Source organism: Falco naumanni, chromosome 17, assembly GCF_017639655.2.
Source record: "Falco naumanni isolate bFalNau1 chromosome 17, bFalNau1.pat, whole genome shotgun sequence".
Lineage (NCBI taxonomy): Eukaryota > Metazoa > Chordata > Aves > Falconiformes > Falconidae > Falco > Falco naumanni.
In genome coordinates this window covers 1,435,268-1,459,886 of record NC_054070.1, presented here as the reverse complement: position 1 = coordinate 1,459,886, position 24,619 = coordinate 1,435,268, and the positions used below count along the sequence as shown (strand labels likewise).

Here is a 24,619-nt window from a genome sequence, read left to right as displayed (position 1 = left end):
TGCCAACATCTGTGTGATTCCCCTCCGCTCCCCAAATCCCTGGCTCCAGCCATGCCCCCGACCCTGGGTGTCTGCCACCACCCTGGGGTGCCTCAGCCAAAGCTCACCATCACCCTGCAGAAAGCTGCTGACCGGGGACTGGGAGCGCAGCCTGCACCACCAGCTCCCAGTGCCCATCCCATGTGTTCATGGTGGGTGTCACCTCACCTGCGGGTGCAGTCATGGGTGATCACCAGCTGTAAACCATTTACTATTTCTTTTAGGGCTAGATCGGGTACTCCATGCTTGTTGAAGAAGTGATGCTACCTCATGGGGGAGAAACCACTTAAAGAGGATCCACAAAGAGAAAATGGGAACAGTAGCCCAGAGTCTGATGGAAATTTTGGGGCCTGTGACCGGCTGAATGTTAGTGCCATGCTGAATCGGGGATCTGGGCACCACCAAGAGCAGATGCTGGTTGGGAGTCCTGGCCAGTCCTGGAGGAGTCCAAACCGGGAGGCTGGTGGGTCCCACTCCCCTCCTTTGGAATTTACACAACAGCAGAAGAGCACAAGCCCTGTCTGGCTCTCCCTCCTTCAACAGGCACCGATCAGCCCCCAGAGTGCTGCATTTTCCACCTGTGCTCCTTTACTACAAGACCACAGGAGATGATTCAGCTCTTGGGAGGCTGGGGCCGCGGTGAGATGCTTTCAGGGCTGTGGCTTCACCTCTCATGCCTCCCTGAAAGAAGGCAATGCACAGGGTACGCAGGAATCCACATTTCTTCTGCTTTCCAGGCACGGCCAGGAGCTAACAGTGTATGTAACTTATGTTCCCGACTACATTTCTTTCTCTCAGCATTTCTTAAAATATGTTAAGAGCATTTTATCAGCAAAGAACATACCTGATGATTGAGAAGACTTTTGATCATCCCAGACAGGAAAGGCCATTCCTTGACAGAAATGCTATTTCTAATTCATCTGTTTTTAAAACAATTGAATCAAATTAAGGGGAATGGCAGTTAATACAACCAGATCCTGGCTCTGATGGCTTTACCCACTTCTTTGGTACTTGAAAATGTTTTCTTTGGACGATGCTATTTATCATCATCATTCGAGAACTGTATCACAGTATTGTTTTTGAAAAGTAGAGGTTGTCTTGGCTTGGAAAACTCTGGCATGTGGAAAACAGATAAAATTTTACCAGGATGTTAATGAAGCAATACAAAGCCAGTTGTTTCCGAGTCTGGCTGGGATTCAGATCCAGCACAATTCCTCCCCTAGCAGGTTGAGGGTATTTGTCTGAGACCTCCCCAAAGTTCTCCAGCAAAAATACTGATGAATGAGCTCAATGTCCCTGATAAAGCCTGGTAAGATGATGGAACTGGTGCCGCTCCCTGACGGTGCCGGTGATCCCACTCGTTCCCAGCTGCCTCGCTGAGAAGAGCTCCTTGGTGAGGGCTGGATGCTGGGGCTGTGTGAGGGTAGGAGTGGCATCTTGTGATTTCAGGGGCCCCAAATTAATCACTTATCTGTTAACGATGTCTCCCTGTGTGGGGTAGGATGCTGGGGTGGGTTAGCCCTTCAGCTGCTCCCGCTGCAGTTCCTGGGCAGCCTCTGTCTCAAATCCCATTTCAGGGTGCAAGGGACCCTCACCAGGGAAGGAGCCAAGGGCGATGGTACAGCCTCGCACATCCACTGCCACCGAAACCAGGAGGGGCGATGTGCCTTGTTCCCCCCCGCAGCTCAGAGCTGGGCCTCGGCATGGCGAGGAAGGGGATGTGGCAGAGCATGGGGCCCACCGCCTGGCCCATCTTTGCTCCCACACAGTGGGGGTCTCTGCAGCTGGAGGGGGAGGGAAGGGACACCCAGGGCTACACAAGCCCCCCAGGAGAGTCCTGCCCCCTTGGGGGCTACTAAACCACAAGGAGGTTCCTGCCCCCCAAGAGAGTTCTATGCCCTTCCCAGGGGGGTTCCTGTCCCCCCAGCCCCCCGACCCCTACCTCACCCCGCGGGGCGTGGCCAGCGGGGCGTGGCCAGGCGGGGATGCTGACGCAGGGGCGGGGCGGGGCGGGCAGCGGGAGGCAGCGGCGCGGTGGCGGCGGCGGCTTCCAGCGACTTCGGCGGTCGGTGAGTGCGGGCGGGGCCGGGCGGCCCCATGCTGCCCAGGGGGATGCTTCGCCCCACGCGGAACCGGGCGGAGGACGCTCTGCCCCCGTGGTCCCCCAGAGGGGCTAGGTAGGGGATGCTCAGCCTCGCTTCTGCCCCCTTGGTGGGGCTGGACTCGGGAGGCTCTACCCTTTCTGCCTTCTCGGGGATGCTCTGCCCCCCCTCCCTCGAAGGGATGCTCTGCGCCCTCCCGTGGGGGTGAGCTGGTGGGGCTTTGCTCCCCATTGTCCCCCGGGTGGGGCTGGGCTTGGGATGCTCTGGCCTGCCGTGCCCCGCAGGGATGCTCTGGCCCCCGGGAGGGGCTGCTTCAGTCCGGGGGTGCTTTGTCTCCCACCCCTTTACCCCTTGGAGGGGGTGTCTGGGTCAGGCGGTGTGCTGAGCTCCTCCGTTTCCCTTGGGTTACATCTGAGCTGGAGGCATGTCATCCTCACCCCCTATCTGGGTTGTGGGGGGACTTGCTGTCCGTTGACATTACCCCCAGGCTGGGCATCTGAGCCAAGGGTTTGCTCACCCCACACACACAGCTGGCCACAAGGCAGGGGGCTGAGAAGGCAGATGTGCTCCCCCATCCCCGCTGGGTGTGCAGGCAGGAGGGGTGAAGGGGTGGGCACATCCACCTCCCCTGAGGCTGCGTGATTTGGGGGGGGGGAGCAGTGGTTCCTGTAACTCAGGAGTGGGGAGGGGTTTTCAGCTGTTCTCTGCCCCTGGAAGCCCCTCAGTATGGTCCCAAGCTGTCCTTTTGCACCCCCCCCCCACATCCCCCTCATGCTGCCACCTTACAGTGAGGAGGGGGGGAAGGCATCTTGGTGAGACTGGCCCTACCCTGGCCTTCTGCTTCTCTGATTTCCCCACACTGTATCCCCCTACCTCCCTGAATACTGTCTCCAACCCTCGAGCATCTGCCCTGCAAGCATCCACCCAGTGCAAATCTCTGGGCTGTATCAGCCCAGTGAGTGTCTGCTTGGCACTGAGCTCTGGGCTGGACCAGCTCATGGGGATGCTGGCTAGACAGATGCTCATGGGGCTGGTTCAGCCTGGAGCTTGGTAGCAGGTAAATGCCCGCCAAGCTGGTCCAGTTCGGAACTGGGCAGATGCTCACCAAGCTGGTCCAGCCTGGACATTGGCACTGGGCAGATGCCCACTGTGCTCAGGGCTGGACCAGCCCAGTGAGCATCCAGCCAGCTTGGCTAGCTCCAGCTGTGCTCATACTGGTTCCCATCCACTTGTCAGCTGGTGCCATCTCATCACAGCTGTGGCAAGCTGCCTCCAGACACCATGATTTTCTCCTGAATAACCAGCCTTTAAGGGCTTGTTTATCCCCTAAATTGCATCATTATAACAGCAATTGGCTTAGGAAGCTGGGTTTTGTTAAAGCTGTGCAAAACCTTCAGGGGACGCCCTGGTTTTGGCCAAGTCAGGGTTGGCAAAGTATTCATTTAAGCTCGTTTGCCACCATCTGCTCATACGCTGGAATGAAGTTTTCCTGGTGGGTTTGATACCACCATGCCACTTCGCGAGCGTGAGCTGGTACAGAGGCAAGGTGTGAGCTGGAGTTTGGTACCTGGATGAGTGTGCCCATGTGATTCAGGAGTTTCTTGTTTGCAGTGCTGCCCAGAAACCTGCCCAGGAGGTGGAAAGTCAGTGTTTTCGTAGCTCTGATGGTCTGGGAGTCTTAGGTATCTGTGCTGTTGGGGATACCACAATGCGGTGCTCCCTGCATCTCAGGACAGTGCTGGTTGGGAAACAGGACTGATCTCTGGGGACTTCCCTAGAGATTTGTCAGGGAGCTGCCAGCACAGGATGCTGGTGCTGTCCCCGTGGCACCCAGAGGTGTTCAGTTGCACAGATGACTTCCCAGATTTGGTGCTTGCTTCTCCTACATCTCTTTTCAAGGAGACAGACCAGAGGTTGGCTGGGACTTATATCACCAGCTGAAGGGTGATGGGGAGCCGCTAAACTGGCAGGTTTCTGAGACATTGATGGTGGGACTGGTGATCTGGCTTTCCAGGGTGGCCAGCTCAGCTGTGACTTGGCCGATGTGGGATTAAATGGCTTGTCCATCTCTGTGCAGCTTTCTGGCTTCATGGCGAGGGCGAGGAGGTCTTGCTCTGCACCAGTGGCTTGGTCCAGCTGTGCCTCCACGCTCGCCAGCAGTTGAAGAGCAGATGCTCGGGGATTGATCTTGCTGGAGATTTGGGTTCCTGCCTGTCTCAATTGTCTAAGAACGTGCTGCCAGTAAAAAACACCCTCAAAACCTCCTTGCCTGTATCTTTTGAGGGCCCTTTTGTTCAAGCCTTGCTCTTTCAGGCAGCTCCTGCTGGGGTGCAGGGGGATAGGGACAGGCACAAGTGTGGTAGTGTGAGGAGAGGGAGGCTGAGTGAGTGCGAGCTGGGCAGATGATGGGATCGTGGTGTGCTGGCTGGGGAGATCATGGCCGTGAGTCAGTGTGAAGAGAGAGCCTAAATACTCTGTTAGAGGTGGGAGTTTGCGCTGAAGCTGAGGGAGGCAGCCCTGAAACCTCAGAGGGTGCTGAACCCAGACTTGGGTCCAACTGGAAATGCTTCTGGAGGTCTCCACTCTCTGGGGACAAGGAATGACTTCAGCGCGAGTATCTGCCCACTGCCATTTCATGTTTTCCAGCCAAGCAGACATATACTGGATTTTTTTAGCAAACCTTGAAACCTTGTTTTACAATTAATTTCTTCCTAAAGAATGCTTTGGTGAGTCTGAGGTTTCCCAGGTGATTCCCAAAAGTGAGCTGGGAGGTCTCCGGGCTGGTAGCTGGAGGGGAAGGATGCTCTGAGTCCATTGCCCAGCTTTCTTACCAGAGAGGTGTAAAGTGCAGTAACAACCCCCTACTTCACAGGTGCTTTCTGTGAAATGCCAAGCACCAAGTGTGGGGGTGACTGATGGTCCTGACTGAGGGTGAGGGCTCTGGCCTGGGCTCCACAAGTGGGTCCAAGCCCTGACCAAGCTCCTGAGGGATGTGGTTGGGAGTTTTCAGTGCTTAAAGGGCCCTTCTCAGAGCAAATGATGCCAAAAGGCTTGGAGGTGGGTGCACGTGTGGGTGTGCTCACACGAGTTGGCATTTGGAAGGGAAAATATCACATGAAACAACTGCAGTGTTGGGGGACAGGTCCGCATTTGGGCCCATCTGGAGTAGAAGTAGTGAAAAATGATTCAGGGCTCTTTGCTAAAAAAAGTTGTGCTGATATAATTGGATTTTTTTTCTGGGCTGTGGTCAAGCGGGTTAAAATCCTTGTGGGGACGTCGTAAAGCCCTCCATTTAATTTGTGCGGTGAGGATGCCCTAAGGAATGAAGTGGGTGTTTCTCTCTCTCTCTCATTTATGTGCAAAGCTGTGCATAGAGCAACGCTGCCTGCCCCTCAACCCCTGTGCAGCACTGGCAGTGCAGCGATTTCCATCCTGCAGTGGGGAGGTGGAGGGATCTTGGAGCTGGGTGCCAAACCTTCTCCAAAAGACAGGGCCAAAAGTCGCTGGCGAGGAGAGGGCTGACCCTGTGTCCTCCAAGTTGCCCTTCCTTTCCTGAATCTCCACCCTGGTGTTTTAAATCAGCTCATGGGTCGCTGTCTCCAGCACTGTAATCCTGCAGGACTGACAAGGCTGGAATTTATCTGAAATGCAGATAGATATTTTTTTTTCAGCTCCCGGTTTTCAGTTTCTGCCACGCTTCTCTTGGCAAGCGCGAGGAAGTACCGGCTGGGTAGCTGCCTTTAATTGCATTTAAAAAAAAAAAACAAACGGGGGGTAAAAAAAAAAAAAAAAAAGAAGAAGAAAGCAAGTGGCGAATGAGAGCTCATTTCCCCCATCCTCCTGTCTGTTGTGACCAATTTCCAGGAGCGGGCAGTTCCCAGGGTTTTTTGCTGTGTGATGCCCCTCTCCCCTGCAGCCTCCCAGGCAGCATCAGCTGTGCCGAGCCCCTGCCACTGCATGCTGGGGGTCACGGAGGCAGTGTCAGGCCAGGAAACGCTGGGGCATGGGCCCAGCTCCTCTGCAGGGAGGTGAGACGTTGACAACGTGCGGCCGATAGCTTTAAATAGCGAGTGCTGTGCCGCGGGGATGTGCAGCAGGGAAGGATCCTCTCCATCCAGCATCCCAGAGGGGAGAGGATCCATCGTCAGGGCAGGATGGCACAGCACCGGAAGGGACCCATTCCCAAAATTGCTGCCCATCCACCAGGCACATTGATTTAAAGCTCCTGTTTCCACCTTTTCTTGGTAGAATGAATTTTTTCCATAATTACGAATGGGTTTTACCTCCCTGGCTAGCATTGTTTGTGATGCAGCTGATCTTCTGGGACAGAAGAAACGCACTGTTGCAGGGCTGGCTGCTGCGTGGTGCCCTGAGGGGTTTGATAGGCAAGAGGTAGGCTATCTCTTGGGCTGCACACCAGATAGCTGGAGCCTGGGGAAAGGGGAATGTTTGGCCGTGCTTCCAGCCCAGCGCTCACCTTTCTGGGAGTCTCATTAGTGCAGTACATCTCCAAACAGATCCTCTCCTGCCAAAGCCTGGCCTTTCTGGCTTCCAAAATCAGGAAAGATATTTGTAGCCTTGCTGTGGCATTAAAACAGGTGTCATAAACCTGATCTGAAGCTCTTAGGCATGAATTAAATAGGTCTGGTGGTGGTGCCTACTGCTGTTCCCCTTGCAGAAATTCATGGTGCCAGGGGCTGCAGACAGTGAGGGGAAAGAGATGGGCTTGTACAAAGTTTACAGCCTCGATAATCCAGTTAATCTGCCCCATAATTCAGTGTCTGGCAGCTGTACTAACTAGATCTTGGCCTCTTTCTAGCATCCCTCCAAAACTGCTTTGCAGGAAGGAGTCAGAAAAGGTCCAGAGGTTATTTTTGGCTGTGGCTGATTTATTCACACACTGATCAGCCAGGAAAGGAAGTTATTCTGGTCCCAAACTGTCCCACATAACCTGCAAGTACCTTGTGCGAGTGTGATTTCTCCGGGTGAAGTTGCAAGATGATGTTCTTATTTGGGGGAGTGAGCTCTCATAAAGTGCCTTGATGGCCCACTGTCCTGCGAGCCCACTCAGGGAGCTCAGGTCAGGCCAGCCCCACAGCCAGGGAATTACAGGATCTGCACCCTCCTGTCCTTGGTCCTTCAGGGACAGACCTGAGCCTTGTGTCCCTGGGGTGGTAGAAAGCACTGTGGCTTGAAATTCCTGCTTCATCCAAGGGAGCACCCAGCTAGACTGTGGGTCTCCCTGGGTGAGACCTAGGTTTGGGGAGCACAGGGCAGCATTTCAAGGCTCATTGGAACACGGCATCGTTTTGAGGCTTGGAAAGTGCCACAGCGTCTTGGACAGTTTCTCTGCAGGATGAGGTAGCTGCGGTGCTGAATGTCTTCTTGTTATGTTTGCTTCCCCTGGCATGCTGCAAAGCTGAGTTCTCTGCTCTCAGGAAGGGGTGGTGGGAATGAAGTGTGAGGGCGGCACAGCCAGATACTGCTTTTCTCCTGTGTATGCACAAGAGATTGTTTCCATGGGGCTTCCTGGTGTCGCCGCAGCTGATTTCTGGCCAGGGCTAGTGTGGGTCGGCCAGGGTGGGCATCCCTGGGACATAGTGCTGACGGTGCCTTTGCCATCCCATTGTGCCGATAATGTGTTTCCTACCCCAGCTGAGGATGGCATTTCCGTCAGCTGCATCCCCCTGCAGAGCTGCTGGTTGCAGCAGAGATCCAGTCCCTGTGCCACCCTGGTAGTTGCTGCATGTCTGGGGACGTCAGTGGCGATGTCCAGCCATGGATGCACTACTGGCATGAGCAAAGGGGGACCTGATCCCCACATCTCCTGCAGTGAGGAGGCAGGCAGGGCCAGGCCTGCATGGTGAGAGCGAGCCAGGCATTTTGGCTAAGGCAGGCTGGGGAGGATTGCGGGAAGCTTTGTGAGGGCAGAGGAGCTGTGAACCCAAGCCCCTAAAGGACCCATGGAGCTGTTGAGCAAACCAAATGTTGGCTGCTGCTTTGCCACTTGGAAAACTTGGCTGTGCTAGACTGTAGGTAAGTGGAAGTCCTGGAGATTCCCATCTGCTTTTGGAGAGTTGCTGCCCTCACTGCTCCCCAGCATCGCAGCACCTGGAGGCAGGTGCCTGCAAGCTTTGTTGAGACACGGGGGACAGAACGAGGTCTCTAAGGTCACTGCAAGCATCCCTTGGAGAGACACCTCCCTGAACCCTTCCAGAGGATTGGGCTCTCCAGTTGCCATGTGCAGAATAATATGACTTAACTAATTTTAATCTAGTAAGTGTTTAATTGGAGGCAGAAGGCTCATCTTTCTAGATCAGAGCTGTGTTTCCTTTGAGCCCAGGTCCAGAAAGGGTTTGCTTTGCTGCTGTTACCTGTCTGGTATCCAGATATGACACCCAGAGAGCAGCTAGTATTTGATGAAGAGAGACTTCTCTTTCCTCCTTCCCAGCATCAAAACCTGGATGATAATCACTTGATTATTGCCAACACTTTGGGGCTGCCATATTAAAAAAAAAGAGCATTTTTCCCCTTTTTGATCATCTGCTTCTAGTTAATTTAGTTACAAGTCTTTTGCAGTGGCCATTTTTGGAGATGGCAATGAGAGCATCTCTGCAAGTAGAAATGGCTTTCGTTCTGCATGTCCTTCATATTTGCATGTATGTAAAGAAATTTTGTCTCTTAAAATGAAGCTGAAATAAGCCTCAGCGTTGCTGATCACCGCGTGGCTCTTCATGAGCGCTGGTGTCGCTTTCAAATCACACGTCGTCAATAAATCTAATTCTAACTGCCCTGCAGTAAATGGCATCAGCCTGCACTTTGAGATCTCTCCCACACGTACTCCTGCTGCCTAAAAATACCAGCGCTTTAATTCTCAAATGACTTGGCTATTGTACAGCCACCATTTTTTATTTAAGTATTGCTGCATGGCTCAGTGCAGGACATCTGTTATGCTACAAAGGGTGAAATTCTGCTCTTGAAATCTGGTCTTTAAGTAATGAAGCAGCTGTGTCGATCTCTGGGGTAAATGAACATTTATTACTTTTACTCTCTGTGCTGTGAAATGTGTTAATCAGGGGTGCAGTAGTGTTCAGGGAAGCAGGGTCCAGGTGGGGAAACTCATCCCTGATGTAGCATCAAGCGAAATACCCCGCAAAACGCATCCTTTCACCAAAGAGATGGACCCTCAGTGACCGCCAAAGAAAATGCCATTGTTGTTGGTGACCTTCCCAGGGAAGGGCAGGCCAAGTGTGCTTGGCCATCTCGGGGCATGGGAAAGGCACTCCAAAATCCCTTCCAGCCCATCGCGGGAGCCCTCCAAGCCCCTGAGCTGTCCCTGTGGTGAGGAGAGCAGAGGTGAACAGACCCGTCTCCCCAGCACTGCCCATGAAGATGCTCTTGTGCTCAAGTACCTGCCCACTTTAGGAGCTCTTGATAACACAGTGTACTGCACTTCGTTCCTGTTATACCCTCCGTGTGTGTGCCCCAGGTGTCTATTACATCCTCTGCAGTAAATATATAATTTGCATTTGCATGTCTGGCTTTGAGATGTGGAATACAGGGAAGGGGACTGACTGCTTCAGTTTGAGTAGCTGGGTCTCTCTGTAACGGGTGATGCAGAGGGCATGCTGGTGTTTGCAGTTCATGCAGGGCACTGGGCAGACTGGTGTGTAACTTGGAAGCAAGCAGGCTTTTTTTCTTCAGCATATTTCAGCCTCTTGACCTTACTGGCAGGGCGGGGAGAGCTCATCTGTTGGTCTACAAATGAAGCCAGGGGCTAATAACATGTGCTGTGATCTTGGGGTGAAGTGGAAAACTGGCTTACTGGCTTTGTGGCATTGACTGGGGGATTTTGGAGCCGTGCTGGATGCAATGGATGTGAAAAGAGGTTCAGCATAGCTGGGAGGTGCTGAGGCTATAAAACATGAGTGATGCTCTAAATGGATGTGTTTCTTAGGAGACTTTGGATTGAAGGTATTTGGATTTTCCTCTTTCCATCTCTATGCAATAAACCCTTACACTGCTGGGGGAGTTAATTTCTGAGCTGTAAATGCTTCCTGGAGCAGTGGGCGAGCACAGGCTTGAGGCACACACAGCTAACAGAGTTGGCTGGTAGCTGGGAGTTCTACACCCTGCTGCAATATGGTCAGGCCATGAACACAAGCGTTGATAATTCCCTCAGTCTAGGGGCGGGGGGGAAGAAAAGTATGTTTTGGAGGCTTAAAAGGTGAGGAAACCAGCTACCAGCCCCGCATAGCTGGCTGACACTGGCTACTTGGTTTCCCCCAAGTAGCTCTCCACTGCAAGTAGGAGGAAATCCAACCATTGGAGATGCCAGGCAGGTACTGCCACTGCCCCAGGTGGGGACGAGTGTAGTGACTTACCAGGAAGAGCCACCCTGGTCTATCAGACCAAGATTGCAGTAGGTCATCCATCACTCAGTGCCCAGATTTTCTCCTTCCAAGGCTCCACGTGTGCTGACCTGGTGTGCCTCAAAATGCCAAAAACCTGTTGTGGAGAAGGAAGTAGAAGGTTTTTCCCATGTACTGCCTTCACCCTCAGCTTTTTCCACCCTCTTTCCTTCAATGCAAGTGTGTACACAAGGAGAGTGACCATGGGGCAGCTACAATCTAGTCGCTGGTGAGCTGGCGATTTGCCTGAGCCTGTTCTCCCAAAAGCATGAGATTTAGCAGGATTTATCCCCAAATGATTGGGAGATGCTGATGAGTGTCCAGGTTAACCAGTCTTTGGGGCAGTTGGGGACCTTCATGGTCTCCTTTTGCCCCTCTCCATCCCCCCTTGGCTTGGTTTGAGGCTGATCCGCTCTGAGGCAGCTGCCAAGTGCACTTGGTAGTGCCCAAAGCTTTCATAAATCTGTGAGGAGTCATGGGCACAGGACAGGTGGTAATAACACCAGTAACCAGAGCAGGCTGGCTGGAGAGAGGTGGTCCGGACTGGTGGTGATAGGAGGATGCTGCTAAGGAGAAGGCGATGGTGGCTGCTGGGACAGCTTTATCGCCTCTGTCTTCCTCTGAAGATGATGGTCTGGGTTTGAAAGAGTCTGGCCTCTGTGCAGCTGCAGCTCCTGGCTCCCAGCTGCCCTCAGCCTTGCTCCGGCAGGGAGATGTGTGCAGTTGGACTCTTGCTTCTTGTTGTTTTCCAAAAAGCGAATATTGTCAGATTCAGAGCAACTCCGGCCATATCATATGCATATTAATGTGGAGCCAAAGCAAGGCTCAGCACGCACGTGTCTACCTCTGCGGATAGCTGGGGTGGGAGCTGGGTGTGTGCACATCGAGGTCTCTGCTGAGGGGTTTCAGAAGGATGTTATCTGCAAATGCAGCTCACAGACAGCTGGGAAAGTGATAGAGAGAGATGCCAAGAAGGGAGGCTGCTGCGGGGAATCTGAGCGGCTCCTGCCTGCAAAACTCCTCACGCTGCTGCTTGTGAGATAGATGCTGGAGAGGCAGATCAGCTGGGGAGCGCCAGCTTGCCCCCACGCTGGGAGCAGGAAAGGGGCTTTGTGTCAGCACTGGAAGAGCAAGAGCAGCATGACTTCAGCTCAACCTCCCAGGCTGGGATGGAGCTACCTTTGCTCTGGAGCGGCAGCCACTGAGCCCGCAATGCTGCGTGACACTGATACAGCCCAGACACTCCTCTCCCTGGCTGTCACCGCAGCAGCCTGAAAAAGCCGGGGCCGTGCAAGGCCGTGCTTGTGCTTGCCTAACGTAGGCACCGTAGGCACCAGCTGCTGCCGGCTACAGCTGGAGGCTGCGGTCCTAGCTCTGTTCCACCCTGGCTGCAGATGTTCTGGCTCAGCTCCTCTGAGGGTGGGGTGGTCCGTAGGGGGCTGGAGGCATGGGTGACCCTTTGCAGAGGATGCCAGAGGGACTGCTCACTTTGCTTTTCTGCTTGGGATTCTGGCAGCTGGGCTCGTGGCTGTGCTGATGGTGCTGCAAGCACCCTGAGAAAGCTCCTCAGGCAGTCAGAGCAGGGACCCTGTGATGTGGTACAGTGGCAGCATGGCCCAGGAGTGGCCAGAGAGCAGGATGAGGGCCTCTGTGAAGGATGCTTCAAAATATGGAGGCATTTAACGGCAGCTCCTAGAGGGCCTGCTGGTCTGCAGGGGGGTGAGGCTGGTCTGGGGCTGCTGTCTCCTGCAGCTGCTCTTGCCTTCCTTGCTGGCACAGCCAAAAGCATCCTAAATTTCTCACAGGTCACACCAGGCACACCTGCAGAAGTCAGCCCACCACTGTAGTCACCAGGGTGGCTTTCAGGGATGAGCAGAGCCATTCTCAGGTGCTTGCTCCCCATCCCACTTGTTCTCCAGCTGTTCAGCTTCCCCCATCATATCCCTGTTCTCATCAGTCATTATTTCTCTCTGGGTGGAGGCTTTTTAATAACATCTGACATTTCAGCTATTTTTGAGTCATTTCCTTTCTTCTACTCCAATTTTCTTCCTCTTCTTCATACCTAGGAAACCTTTCTTTGTCTTCGGCCAAGGGGGAGGTGTCTGTTATTGCCTCTGTTATCATATTCCAGGAGGTCTGATCAGGTTAATGAAAATCTTTCCCTCTTTCTCTTGTGTGTCGCTTCCACTCCCATCTTCTTTAGCCTGGTATCTTAAGGAAATGAAACGAAAGAACTTGTGTTGTCAGGGCTTTTTTCTCCCCACGCTTGCTCGCAAATTTGTTGATCTCCCTTAGCAAATCTGATGGGGTGGAGAGCTTGAAACATGCTGGGGCTTGCGGTGGCTGGCAGGGAGGACAGAGCCAGGCCGTGCCCTGGAGGGACATGGTGCAAGGTGCCCATGGTGGTGCAGTGGACTGGGGCTCATTGCCCAGAGAACAGGGCTCCATATCCCACTCAGAGCACAAGGGGTGCCGAGGCTGTATCCCCAAGCCCTTTAGCTGGGATAACAGGCTGCACTGCATGGCTATTTTTGCGGTCCAGCTGTTTTTCTTGTGTTCAGGAGGGGAACCAGAGGAGAAGAGTCGCTCTAAGCTCACAGACAGGGTGTTAGTCTGTGCTTCAAGAAAACTGGGCTGTGTTTTCAGCTGCAGCCTCACGTGTGGCTCGAGGGCTCTTCCTGCAGCAGCAGGAGCTGCAGCTGGTCTAAGCTAATCTGTTGGAGTGTGAACTGCAGCGACAGAGGAGCCAGGGGAGATTTTCTGCTGCTGTCCATGCTACAGGAGGGAGAGGCGGTAGAGCTTTGCCAGTGGCTGCTGCAAAATCTGGTTCCCTGGTAGTAACATGGGGATTGTAGCACTAACTGGCGAGGGAAATCTTGGGGGTCCTGGGAGAAGCACAATGTGTCGCCGGTAGTTCAAGTGCATTGGTGGAAAAGGACCAAAGTGGTTCTTGATGTGTCCTTGGAGCTCATTGCCATTTGCAACAAGAGATGGGGTGCCTTATGAGTGTGTTCCCACTTTTCCCAGTCTAGATTGCGGAGAAGGATTGTGCCAGGCTGGGGAGGAGGGTTTGCTGAAGCCCTGCAGCATGGAAATGCTGTGCCCAGGCCTTGCAGTGGAGAGACAACCTGTCTGCTTGGCAATTTAGCTGCGGGCAAAGCTTTTCTGTGGGTGAGTTACTGCTCATTGGCACCAAGTTGTGTTGTAGAGCTGCACTTGGAAGGTTTCACCCTTGCTGTGCCATGTCCTTCACTTTCCATGTACATTTGGTATTTCTTTTGGGCAACCTTTTCTGCTGTTCTCTCTTCAGCCTTTGTCCCTCAGGCCTGGAGCCCTGCTGAACCTCAGCATGGCCCCTGCCTAGTCCCACTGCCAGAGGAGATGGGGGTTGCTGTAGGGGGCCTTGCCTCACTCTCTGCCTGGTCCCACCAGGCACCTGCCTTCCCTTCTCCCTTGTGGCCCTTCCCAGCGTGGGGGGCTTGCTGGGTGGCACCAAGCCGGCAGAGAGCAGAAGGGCACTTGTAGCCTAGCAATGAGTAGGGTCCTCACCAGGTCCCCACGGGATCCCTTCTCCTAGCAGATCCCCAAATGTGCAATCCTGTTAGTGGGGACGCAGTGCCTCTGTGTCGCGGCTCATGGACAATGTGCTTGGCCATACTTGTGGTCTGCTGAGTGGGAAGGCTTGATGGTGGGAAGACAAGACCAGCCTTGATGCCACCGTGGTCATGCGTGATACAGACGTTTGGGGTGTGTTTTGGAGCTAGGTTTCTTAACCAACTGTGAGACATGGATAAATGTAGGAGAAGGGCTTGGCAGTGGCCCCTGCTTAGGAGCTGGGTGCTTGGTTTCTCTTTCCAGGAAGGGTTTCGGTTTTCCTTTGTTCTCTCCAGCCTCTCTTTTGATGGTGGTGAGATGGGCTCTCTAATTGAGGAGATCCCAGCTGAATAATCCACTGAGGAAGCTGCTAATTTGAAGACATGTCTGTAATAATTAAATCATTATCTGGAGGGAAGTAGAGAACAGATACCAAAACCGGGCTAATTAAAATCCAAACCCAGGATGACTTGGGCTCTGGGCCAGAGCACAGTATAGTCTGTTGGGGATGTCTTCATGTGTAATTGCTTTTCAGAACATCAGTCCCACCAGAAAACCCATCTGTTCCCTGTCACGAGACCAAGATTGACCCAGAAACCCTCTTGTGTCGTCCTGTCCCATGTTCCCCAGACTAGACACAGCTGGAGGATGGTCATGTGCTTCTCAAAAGGCAGAGGAGATGGTGAGGCCCAGTCTGGGTGAGTATTCAGTTCTTGGGCCTCGGGAACTAGATTCCTCCATATCTCTGGAAGATTTGGTCCTTATCTTCTTTCAGCCCTCAGGCTTGGCCAATGTTCTTTGAAAGTCTGTTGAGATCTAGGAGCAAGGTGGGCTCATATCAATGCCTACTGCATGCATGGAAGGATTTGGACCTGCAAAGGTGCCATGGGGACCCATTGCCTGGGAGGAAGGTGGCTTTGGCTGTAGGGAGAGATGAGTCTTGTTCAGGCTGACTCTACATCTCGAGTGGGAGCACCTTGGGAGAGGTTTTGTGTGCTGCATTGCCTGTAAGGATGCACTGCGTTGCTACATATGAACCCAGCCGTTGAGCTGTCCTGGGGTGTCAGATCTCAGCAGGTCCAGATAGGTGGAGGTGGCTCTACTGAGCTGAAATGAGGTGACTGGCAGGTGTGGTTGTGATGTTGGAGTGGAGAGAGGGTCTTTGGACAGCACTTCACACTGTGCCATGACGATGGCAGATATACAAGGTGGGTTTAACCTGTGCATGCCCAGAGGTGCTGTGAATGCTTTGGCTGAGGCTAGTCAAGCCTGAAGTCCACCATGTCCTTCAGCAGGGCCAAGCCCTTTGCAAAGGACAATGCGTAAAAATCCCACCTCCCATTTTCAGGATGCTGGGTCGAGAGTAAATTCAATCCTTGAGTTCCTGCACTGGGTTGATTTCTGGGTCAAGGAGGTATTGTTGCTCTGTCTGTGTAGACTGAAGGTCCTGATGTGGGTGGTAGCAAAGTGAAACCCAGCAGCAAGCATCGCTTCAGACAAGCTGGCACTGAATCACTATTTTGGCAGGGAAGGGCTTGCAGCTGTCCAAACCAGGGCCCCTTCCAAAACTGGTTAAGATAAATTAGTGCATTTACCTAGTAGGGACAAGGTCGGGGAGCTCTGTCTATCAGGTGTGCATGTCCTGAGCATCACTTGGCAAATGCCCCTGTGTTGGCTCATCTCAGGTGAGCTGGTGGCTGCAGTCATCATCTGAGCTTGGTAAGGTGGGAGGAGGGCACAGCATGGGAGTCCAGGCAGGGAGTCACTTCTGTTGGGGTAAGCATCCCACCAACCCTGACACTTTTTTCCCCCTACATTGCCCTGGAGTGAGCGCAGCATCGCAGCAGCGTGGTGCTGGCACTGCAGCAGTGATGTGGTGGATCCCAGGGACAGGCTGCTTTGGGCTGAATCATCCCTAAGCCAGTGCCAGTGGAGCTGGGTTCTGCTTGGTCTAACATCTGCAGGAACAGGGCACTGTAGGATGCCCAGGGTCCAAAATCATGTTGAAAAGAAGCCAGAAATCGAAAGCTAGCTGCAAAACAGTCACTAAACCTTCTAGAAAATGTTGGCTCAGCTGCTGTGCTTGAGTTGTGTGTGGAGAGGGACTCCCAACCCTATGTGCATCCTGGTGGCTTGTGAGCTTTAATATGCTGCTTGCTTTTAATAGTGCATGACATTGTCATCTCAGGCAGCAGATGTGTTGCCAAAGCATTGGGTCATCCCCATCTCTTCATCCCCCCTCCAGGGATTTCAAGGTTCCTGGCCACCACGGTTTTTTGAGTGCTCACAGGAGCACTGCTCAACCAGACAGACAGGGTGGAAACCACCATGCCTGCATCTCTTCCAGCCAGTTGTGCATGAGTGTAATTACCTACATTTAATTTCTCTAAAAGCCTGCTGAGCTGCAAACACTGTTCCCCCCTCTCCTCGTGATATCTCACATGGATTGGCCAAATCCAGCTCTCGCCTCCTCCTGGGGGGGTTTGGGGGATCATCCCTGGCACCGGTGCATGGCCACAGGGCTGCTTGCTCAGCTCAGCTTGTGCAGGAGCTCGTTGAAGTGCTGGGGGCCATTGCAAAGTGCTGTGTCAAGGCACTCTGCATCGATGGGCGTAACGGGGGTGGATGCTTCTTGGACGTGCTTCGGAGGTGATGGGTGGATACACAGGCCGGGAGTGATGATGGCATGGTTGGGGCCACCACCTTAGCGGTCTTCTTGGGTGAGCTGGCCATCACTGTGGGACCTTGCAGGAAGCACAGTGGGGACAAGGGGACAAGCTGCTGGGGCTCTCGGTGCCAGGCATGAGGCTTTGCCTGGGGTGCACTGAGTGCTACCAGCAAGGACACAGAGCTCACTGCATTACCTTAGCTCCACAGAACTGACATTTTAAGAGGGAACAAGTTGGAAATTGAGCTGAACTAATGCCCAGTGCTGCTTTTTGTGACGATAAATGCTCAGACGAGAGCTCTGCTGACACAGAGAACTGCTGCATCACTGCAGACACGACACTCCCCACGCTTTCTGGAGCTATTTTGTGTTAGTTCCCTCAATTTGAAGCTTACGCTGTTTTTTTCAAATCCCCCAAATCAGGGGAACAGTGCTGGGTCACTGTATTTCCTCTGGCTGGTCTCTCTGCTTATCCAGCACAGTGCTGAGCATCCTTAGATCATGTGCTGGTGCAGAGGAACAAGGATGAAGGCAGTGCTGGGCATGTACCATTGGGACCACTGCAGGCAGGATGGGTGACAGGGTCACCAAATGGCATGGTGATAGCATGGGCTGGAGCATGCTCACTTACCCCTGGGTGCCTTGGGGACATCTCAAGGGGATGGTTACTCGGTGGCACCCTTGTCTCTCCCCACTGATACACCGAGGCTCCCAGCTGGGATGGGGACCACACTGGGTAGGGAGCTGGCTGGTGTCCGTGGCTGCTCTGCCCTCCAGGCCACCTGGTCCTGCTCTATCTTCCTGGGCTGCAGGACATGGCCTTTCTGCCCCATAAACCATGCGGGTCATTAGCTGGGGGACAGGGGTGCTAGTTAATGAAGAGAGAGAGGAAGGAGAGGGCTGGTGGAGCTGGGTGAAACCCTCGGGGACTCTGCTCAAAGCTCCCTGCTGGATCTAACACAGCTCGTGACATTCACAAAAAGCTTGATTTGTTCTTCCCAATCTCCTCCAGTACTTGGGATCTCTGGAGGGAACTGGACTTAAATATCCCTTTTGTCTTCCTTGTGGACTACATCTAGTTGTAGTTGGTCAGCTCCAGATGGTTGACTAATTCCACCATTCTCCTGAAAGGAGACAACTTATATTTTCCTTCTCAACTCAGTTCTCAAAGCACATCATCTTCAGGACCTCCGCCTCACTCGCACAGTGAGCTGGGAACATAGTCTTCTGCTTCTTGGTGTTTGAGGATGTGCAGGGGCAGAATCATCACCAGAACCTCCTTCTTGCAAGAAACAAGCCTTAAAAATGCAAGACGAATGCAGGAGAAGCCTTTCTGCAGCACTGTCTGACCAAGGCTGGCACTTGGTGCTTTCCTGCTGCTCTGGCTGGAGGCTGTGTGGCTAACTGTGCATAACGAAGAGGGTGGGTTGAATAAGTGGACTTGCTCGATGTGGGTTAGGCAGAAGCAGACAGAGCTCTAGTGTCTGTGCCTTGCCCCTGGCCACCTTTTAAATGTCACTGTCCTCAGATGTCCCTGTACGGCTGCTTATGCCATGCCATGTCCTGTCACTTGCCATGAACCATAGGGATGAGACGCCGGGAGCTGGCACCCGGCTGCCTGGGTCCTGATGGGCACAGGCACCGTGTGAGTGGCAACAGGGTTATTCCAGCCTGGCTTGGGAGTGTATGGGAGCTGTGCTGGAGTTTGTCTCCATCTCTGCATGCTCCTTACTGACACCAGTCCTGTCTTCTGTTCTCCTCTGCCAGCTTCATCCACCCCTTCCAAACCATGTGGGGGGACAGACAAGATGCCAAAGGACCATGACTTGGCCAGGGAAGGCTGTGGTTATCCTCAGCATGAGGATGATTGGGAAGAAGAGCAGGTTTCAACCAGGTGGGGATTTAACCCTGCAATCCTGCCTTGCCCTAGAGAGCTGAGCAACCACAGCTCAGAGATCCCATCCACCCACGTGTCCCAGCAGGACTGGAGATGCATGGAGTATGTCTGAGGTTTTTTTCCCCGTGAATATTGCAGAGCTGTTCTGGTGCTGGATCTGGCCCGAACATCCTGAGAGCCTGGCTGCACAGAGCTGAGAGTCACGCTGGTATCCCACTCCTCACCAGGGCATGTCTGCAGCTGTTTAGTAATTAGCAGCGCCATCAGAAAAGGGATTAAATACCTTGCTAAAGTTACTTAGCACAATAAAGGGAAAGCAGAAGGGATGAATACAAGGGGGACACACACCCCACTCCACCCCATCTCTTGAATTACCAAAACCATCTAAGTTGCCTCTGGCTGGGATCATCTAATGCCCAAGCCAAGATGTCACTGCTCTTCTTGAATAGGAAGGACTAAAACCTCCGGTGTTTTGGGAGTACGGAGGAAAGCAATGTCCTGATGCATCTGGAGAGTCCCTGGATTGCTTGCAGGTGGGATGGGGAGCATGAGGCAGGCTTGGGGTGCAGGTCTTACCGCCTTTATCTCTGCTTGTGTGCTAAAGTGGTTGATGGTGTGTTGCAGAGCTCTGGAGGCCCCCCCATGGCACGGGTCATGCTCCAGGACCATTGTTTTTCCCTTTCAGGTTGTGTTGGCTGTGAAACCACTCTAAGTGTGGTGCAGAAATGTGTTCCCAAGCCTGCCATGGTCCAAACTGGAGCCAGCAACACTAGGCATTTTCCTGGTCTGTCCTCTGTGGCTGTGAACACCCTCTAATACTTCCCAAATTTCACACTGAAAGCCCAGTCTGCCTCTTTGGCTCCCCAAATTACCTCCCTGGGCTTTTCCTCAACACCACTCAAAATCTGTGGTCCAGTGAATGATAGTGGCAAAATGCTTAAGACCTGCCTGAGCGGGGCAGGGAGTGAGGTGCTACGCTGGGTCCTGGGGAGATCGCTGAGCTGCTTTCCCTTTCCACCACTCATGGAGCTGGTGTCCAAATTTTATAATGGGAAATGGGCAGGTGTGTAGCTGATATGTGGGAGCAGTTATTGTTGCTGAGGCTCGTTGCACGGAGGGCCGTGCTTAGGGTGCGGATGATGTTCCTGGGTGTGAAAGAGATGCCAGCAAGCTGGGCGACGTGGTGGGAACCCTGAATCTTGGGCAGATGAGGCATGCAAGCTGCTTAGGGTGAGCAGCCACTGCATTAGGATGCACACGGTGTTGGCTGTGGGATTTCTTTACAGGCAGCAGCCTTGTGTGTTCCCTGGGCTGGGCACAGAAGCCCAAGCTGCCTGCTGTAGTGTGGGTACCAGGGCTGGGGTGGGTGAAGAGGCACCTCTGCATCTTTTCACAAGGTTCGGGTGCACCCACAGTGCAGATTTCAGCAGCCCCCCTGCGTGCTGGTGACACTTCCCCCATCACTGAATAAATTAGCACCAGCAAGTGCTCACAGTGTGTGACTAAAGCAGGGCAGGGACTGGTTTGTCAGCGAGGAGGAGGGCCCCCGGCTCCAGGGCGTTAGGCTCCCAGATGAAATAACTCTTTATCAAAAGTGTCATGGGGTGGGAGGGATGTACCCGTGGCAAAACCTCAAGTGAAATAATGGAAAATCACCAGTCATCCTCTGACTCTCAGCGATGGTTGAGGTTATGCCCTGCTATTGGGGAAACTGAGGCACAAACCCTCACTTTCCCAAAGGTGAGGGGGCTTCTGCAACAATGCCGCCTCTGTGACAAGCACATGATTTTCTCCCCCCAGTTGTAGACTGCTTCTCTGTGCCGTCCCCTCTCAAAGGAGTCTGCATCCACCTTGGGCTGGAAACCAGCCTAATTTCTGGGATCACAGTGCTCAGCTTAGCTTGGAGATTCTTCTAGGGACTAGTTAACCTTGACATGCTGCTTCCAGAAGAGCTGTGGCAATTGCATTTGCCTCTGCTGCTTGTTTAAACTAACCTTGAAAGAGGCAGAAATCAAAGGCTTTGTCCTAACAGAGCAAAGGACATAGGGTTTCGTTGCAAAGTTATAGAAAAAAAGGACGAAACAGCCACGTGCATGTACAGGGACGGCAAGTGGACCAGCTATTGAAAAAGGAAATGATTGTAACCAGTGTTGTGGCTTTTTTGTGTCGGGTCGGTTGCTGTTAATACCCCTTCTTGTCTCCATGGATAGATCTGAGTGCAGACCACATCCTGGAAGAGGGATGTGAGCTCAGTGTCATGCATCAGGCACATCCTTCTCCTCCCTTCCAGGGAGTCTGGCTCACAGCACAAAGTGGTTTCCCAACCACTCACCCATTGAAGGAATCGCTGTTTCCTTGTCGTGTCAGCAATGCTGCTGGACTTCTGTAGAAATCCGCTACAAAACAGTATCGGTGCAGGTGACTGGGGCGGGATTGTGGTGACAGGATTTGAGGGATTTGGTTTGTGTTTCTGATGGTTTGGGGTAACCCCTTCTGCCTGCTGGGGCAGGTCTGCAGCGGGGTGAAGTCCAGCTCATGGGCTTGTTACAGTGACCATGTTCGCTTGCTTCACCAGCATGCTTGCTGTGCTCCCACATGAGCTCCTGGCCACACTGGGATCCTCGTGGGTTTAGCAGCAACTTCAGACCTGTTGTCCTCTCTCCTCTTTGTTGTGTTTTTGTCTGTTGCAAACCCAGAGATAAAGGTGTGCCTGGGCTTGCTGAGTCTCTGGGCCAGGCTTTGGGTTCCCACTTGTCAGACAGATCATCTGCTTTGGAACCCCTCCAAGGCTCATCCCTGTCTGTCATGTCACCCCAAAGTGCCAAGGCAGGGGGGTTGTGTGTTGATGTGTCTTTACCCCAGCAGAACCTTGCCATGCCAGATTCCTCCTCGCATTTGAGATCGTCCCTTTCTCTGGGGTCAGCTGAGGACACGTAGCACATTTTGGAAACAGGGAAACTGAGTCAGGAACCATAACATGACTGATACAACATTTTCCAAGGGGTGTCACGGTCCTGTAAAATGGTATACGTGACAAAGTTAGGTGCCAACCTCTGTTAGGGGTGTTCACCATCCTCCACACTATGCACCCCATATCTGCGCTGGAGGACCCGACGGAGATTTCAGCTCATCGTCTGACAAGCTTTTTGTTGTGGAACAATTGTGTTTCTGCACAATGGCGAGGAGCAGGTGGCTTTCTGAAAATACCCACTGGAAGTTGTGTGTAATGCCTCCCCTCCCACTGGGAAGTATAAATATCGGTTGAATACTAACACTTTACTTCTCCCTGCAAAGAAACAGCCAGATCTGGACATTTTTCCTCCTGGTTTCTCCTCTGGCTTAGCGCCTTGGAGCAAGCAAGGGCTGAGGATGGGAACCGCTTTTTGGTTTTGGAGCAAGCCTTTGGGGCAGAAGCGTGCCCATTAAGGTAAGATACTGGGAGTAGCTGTCTCTTGTTGCTTGCAGTCTGCTCTTTCCCCATGCTTCAGGTGCACCCGCTGCTTCCCTGCCACCTCTGAGACAGGTCCAAAAGGTGGAGACGCTGCCCAAATGTCCTGTCCTTCCAGGGTTGCATCTCCAGCAAGGGACAAGTTGGGCATTGTCCCCTGGGGAGCAAAGGACACATTGCTGTGGGTGTGGGGACCCCAGGTGACTTCCCAGGCCTGGATGAGAGAAGAGGCACCACTACATCTTTTCTCAGGTCTCAATCACATCCATAGCACAGTTCTCTGCAGCGGTGATTCTCCCTCTGTGAATCCATCTTACCCTTTAGTATGTGATCATTTGCTGCTAAAAATTGGCACCTTACTTCTATCTAGAATACCTCATTTCCCTTATTATCCCTGGGTGTCCTGGCCACGGGTTGTCTCTGGCATCAGCCAGGTACCATCTGTGCGGTACCCTGCCGTTGGCGGGACTGCATTAGGGAATGTGGAGGCACCATCACCATATGGGCCCCATGGTAAATTGGATCTTCCTTATCCTTCTCAGGGGACTGGAGGTCTCCAGAGGCCACAATACATCCCGGGAGTAATGTAAGGACTCTGGAGAGATGCTGGGATGAGGCTGTATCTGCCAATTGGTTTTCTTATCAAAATGCAGCTTTTTCCCTGTGGATTGCCCAGAGTGGAGAAGCCAGGGTGCTTGAGTTTGCAGATGGGGCTGCTCAGATCCAGGCTTGTAAAACTGTAAAAAACCTGTAGAGTATATAGATAAGGGTCTGTGCCCAAACATAGGGATAGAGGGAGGAAAGGAAGGATGGAGAGAGGCCCTCGGGGTCTGTGGGGCTTTAGAGAGGGATGTGAGGAGCTCCTGGCACGTGTGGAGCTCAGCTGGCTATCTCCAATGCAGATAAGCCCCATCTAGACGCCGTGGCACAAGCAGCAGCTGTCCTGTGGTTGCAGGGCAGAAGCACCTTGGGGAGGTGAAATCTCAGCCGGTGGCCCGCATGAGCATGTGGCCAAGGCATCTCCAAGACTTGTTGCAGGTGAAAATTTCCGTTTCTAGGCTCTGCACTTAAAAACGGCAATTCCCACTGTTGAGCCAAGGCACTTCAGCACCCTCTTTGTCTTGTGCGCAGGAATAATTTCCGTTTTCTCAGCCTCTAATTACCACATCTCCCACCAAGGGTAAAATGGAAAGCGGGCCCTGTGGGTTGGTGGAGATGCTGAGGATGTTCCTGCTCTGCCATCCACAAGCTGTCTCACAGCTTGATGGGTCAGACCTGACCTTCCCCAGGGCAGACCATGGGGATTTGGTGGCTCAACATGTCCTGGCTGCTCCAAGGTGGTGTCTGACTTCAACGAGGGTGGGAAGGACTTATGCCGGGACATGGTGCTCTCTGCAGAAACACTGGAAATGTCAGGATACAAGACTTTTACAGCCTGTCCATGTAATCATTTTCAACAGAGCATCACAAAGAAAAGGTAAAAAAAGAAGTCCTGCAAGGAAAAAACAACAGCAGAAGGGCATCACCCTCCTTCTTCCTCTTGGGTCTGGCTGGGAAGGGGTCAGTGCAGGATGCTGGGACCCCATCTTCGACTGGTTTGGTGGAGGGGAAGCTGTCCTCATGCTGGTGAGCTGCAAGCAATGGGTACTGGTGTGGGCTCTGCTGCACTGACTGTGCTGCTCTTTTGAGGCCAGGTTAGGCAGCTGATGAGGATTTTCTAGGAGCAGAAGAGATCAAACTGACGTTTTTATGGGATGATCAATCTCCATGAGCTTGTTGCCTCCAAGGTGTGCGTTAAACCCTCTTTGCCAGCTGCCTGCTGGGGTGATGATCTTGCTGACAGAGCCGTGGAGGTTTTTTAGTTTCTCTTGTCAGGGCTGAGATGAGAGTGAAGCTGTTCAGAGAAAAAATGCAAGCCTGTCTCTGCCTCAATGCACAGGCGGTTTTGTGTGTGGATAAATGCTGGGTATGCTTCTCGCTCTGGTGGAAAAGGGAAAGCTGGGGTGCTCCCTGGGACTGAGCATATCCCACAGGCTTGCTACGGAGTCATGCCAAGCAAATAATCGGCTCAAGGGCAAAAAAAACCCCTCTGCTTTCCATGAGCTGCTCCATGTCTGGGCACCATCATTGCACACCGGCCTCTCCAAGCAGGCAGTGTGTGACTGTTCTGTTTTCCATCCCAAAGAGTGGGGAAAGCATCGTTTGGCTGGGGGGGTATAGTAAAGCAAGCACGTTTTCACTGGCAACAAACCTGCTTCCAGCAAGTCTGTGCCTGGCAGCCCTGCGGGACTAAAAATACTCAGCAAAGGGCTAGAGCTGCACAGTGTCTGTTTTCTCAGCTCACCAGCTGTCTCCTCACATCCTCACTCCTCTACCCAATGATTATCCCATCAGTTAAGGCCCTCTAAACTCAGGCAGTAGCATTTATGTAGTTTTACCAAACACAGTTGAAAGGTTGAG

At 53.0% G+C, this 24,619-nt stretch overlaps 1 protein-coding gene and 1 long non-coding RNA gene across 15 annotated transcripts in view; one reads left to right on the top strand and one right to left on the bottom strand.

Moving 5' to 3' along the window:
* Nucleotides 1-1,666: 1,666 nt before the first annotated feature.
* On the bottom strand, nt 1,667-23,715 carry LOC121098589. Its single transcript, XR_005831298.1, has 4 exons — nt 23,686-23,715; nt 8,930-8,933; nt 6,657-6,661; nt 1,667-1,676 (listed from the first exon to the last, which is right to left on the bottom strand). It is a non-coding gene; the product is annotated as an uncharacterized LOC121098589 (long non-coding RNA).
* PPFIA4 (PTPRF interacting protein alpha 4) overlaps nt 2,051-24,619 on the top strand; it is a 57,720-nt gene continuing 35,151 nt past the window's right edge. For 13 of the 14 annotated variants that reach the window (XM_040616775.1, XM_040616774.1, XM_040616771.1 and 10 more), the window contains exons 1-2: nt 2,051-2,108; nt 22,006-22,138. The gene's annotated coding sequence lies outside the window, so the exon portion shown is untranslated. The remainder of the gene's footprint in view (nt 2,109-22,005; nt 22,139-24,619) is intronic. The other variant, XM_040616762.1, reaches the window with a different exon arrangement.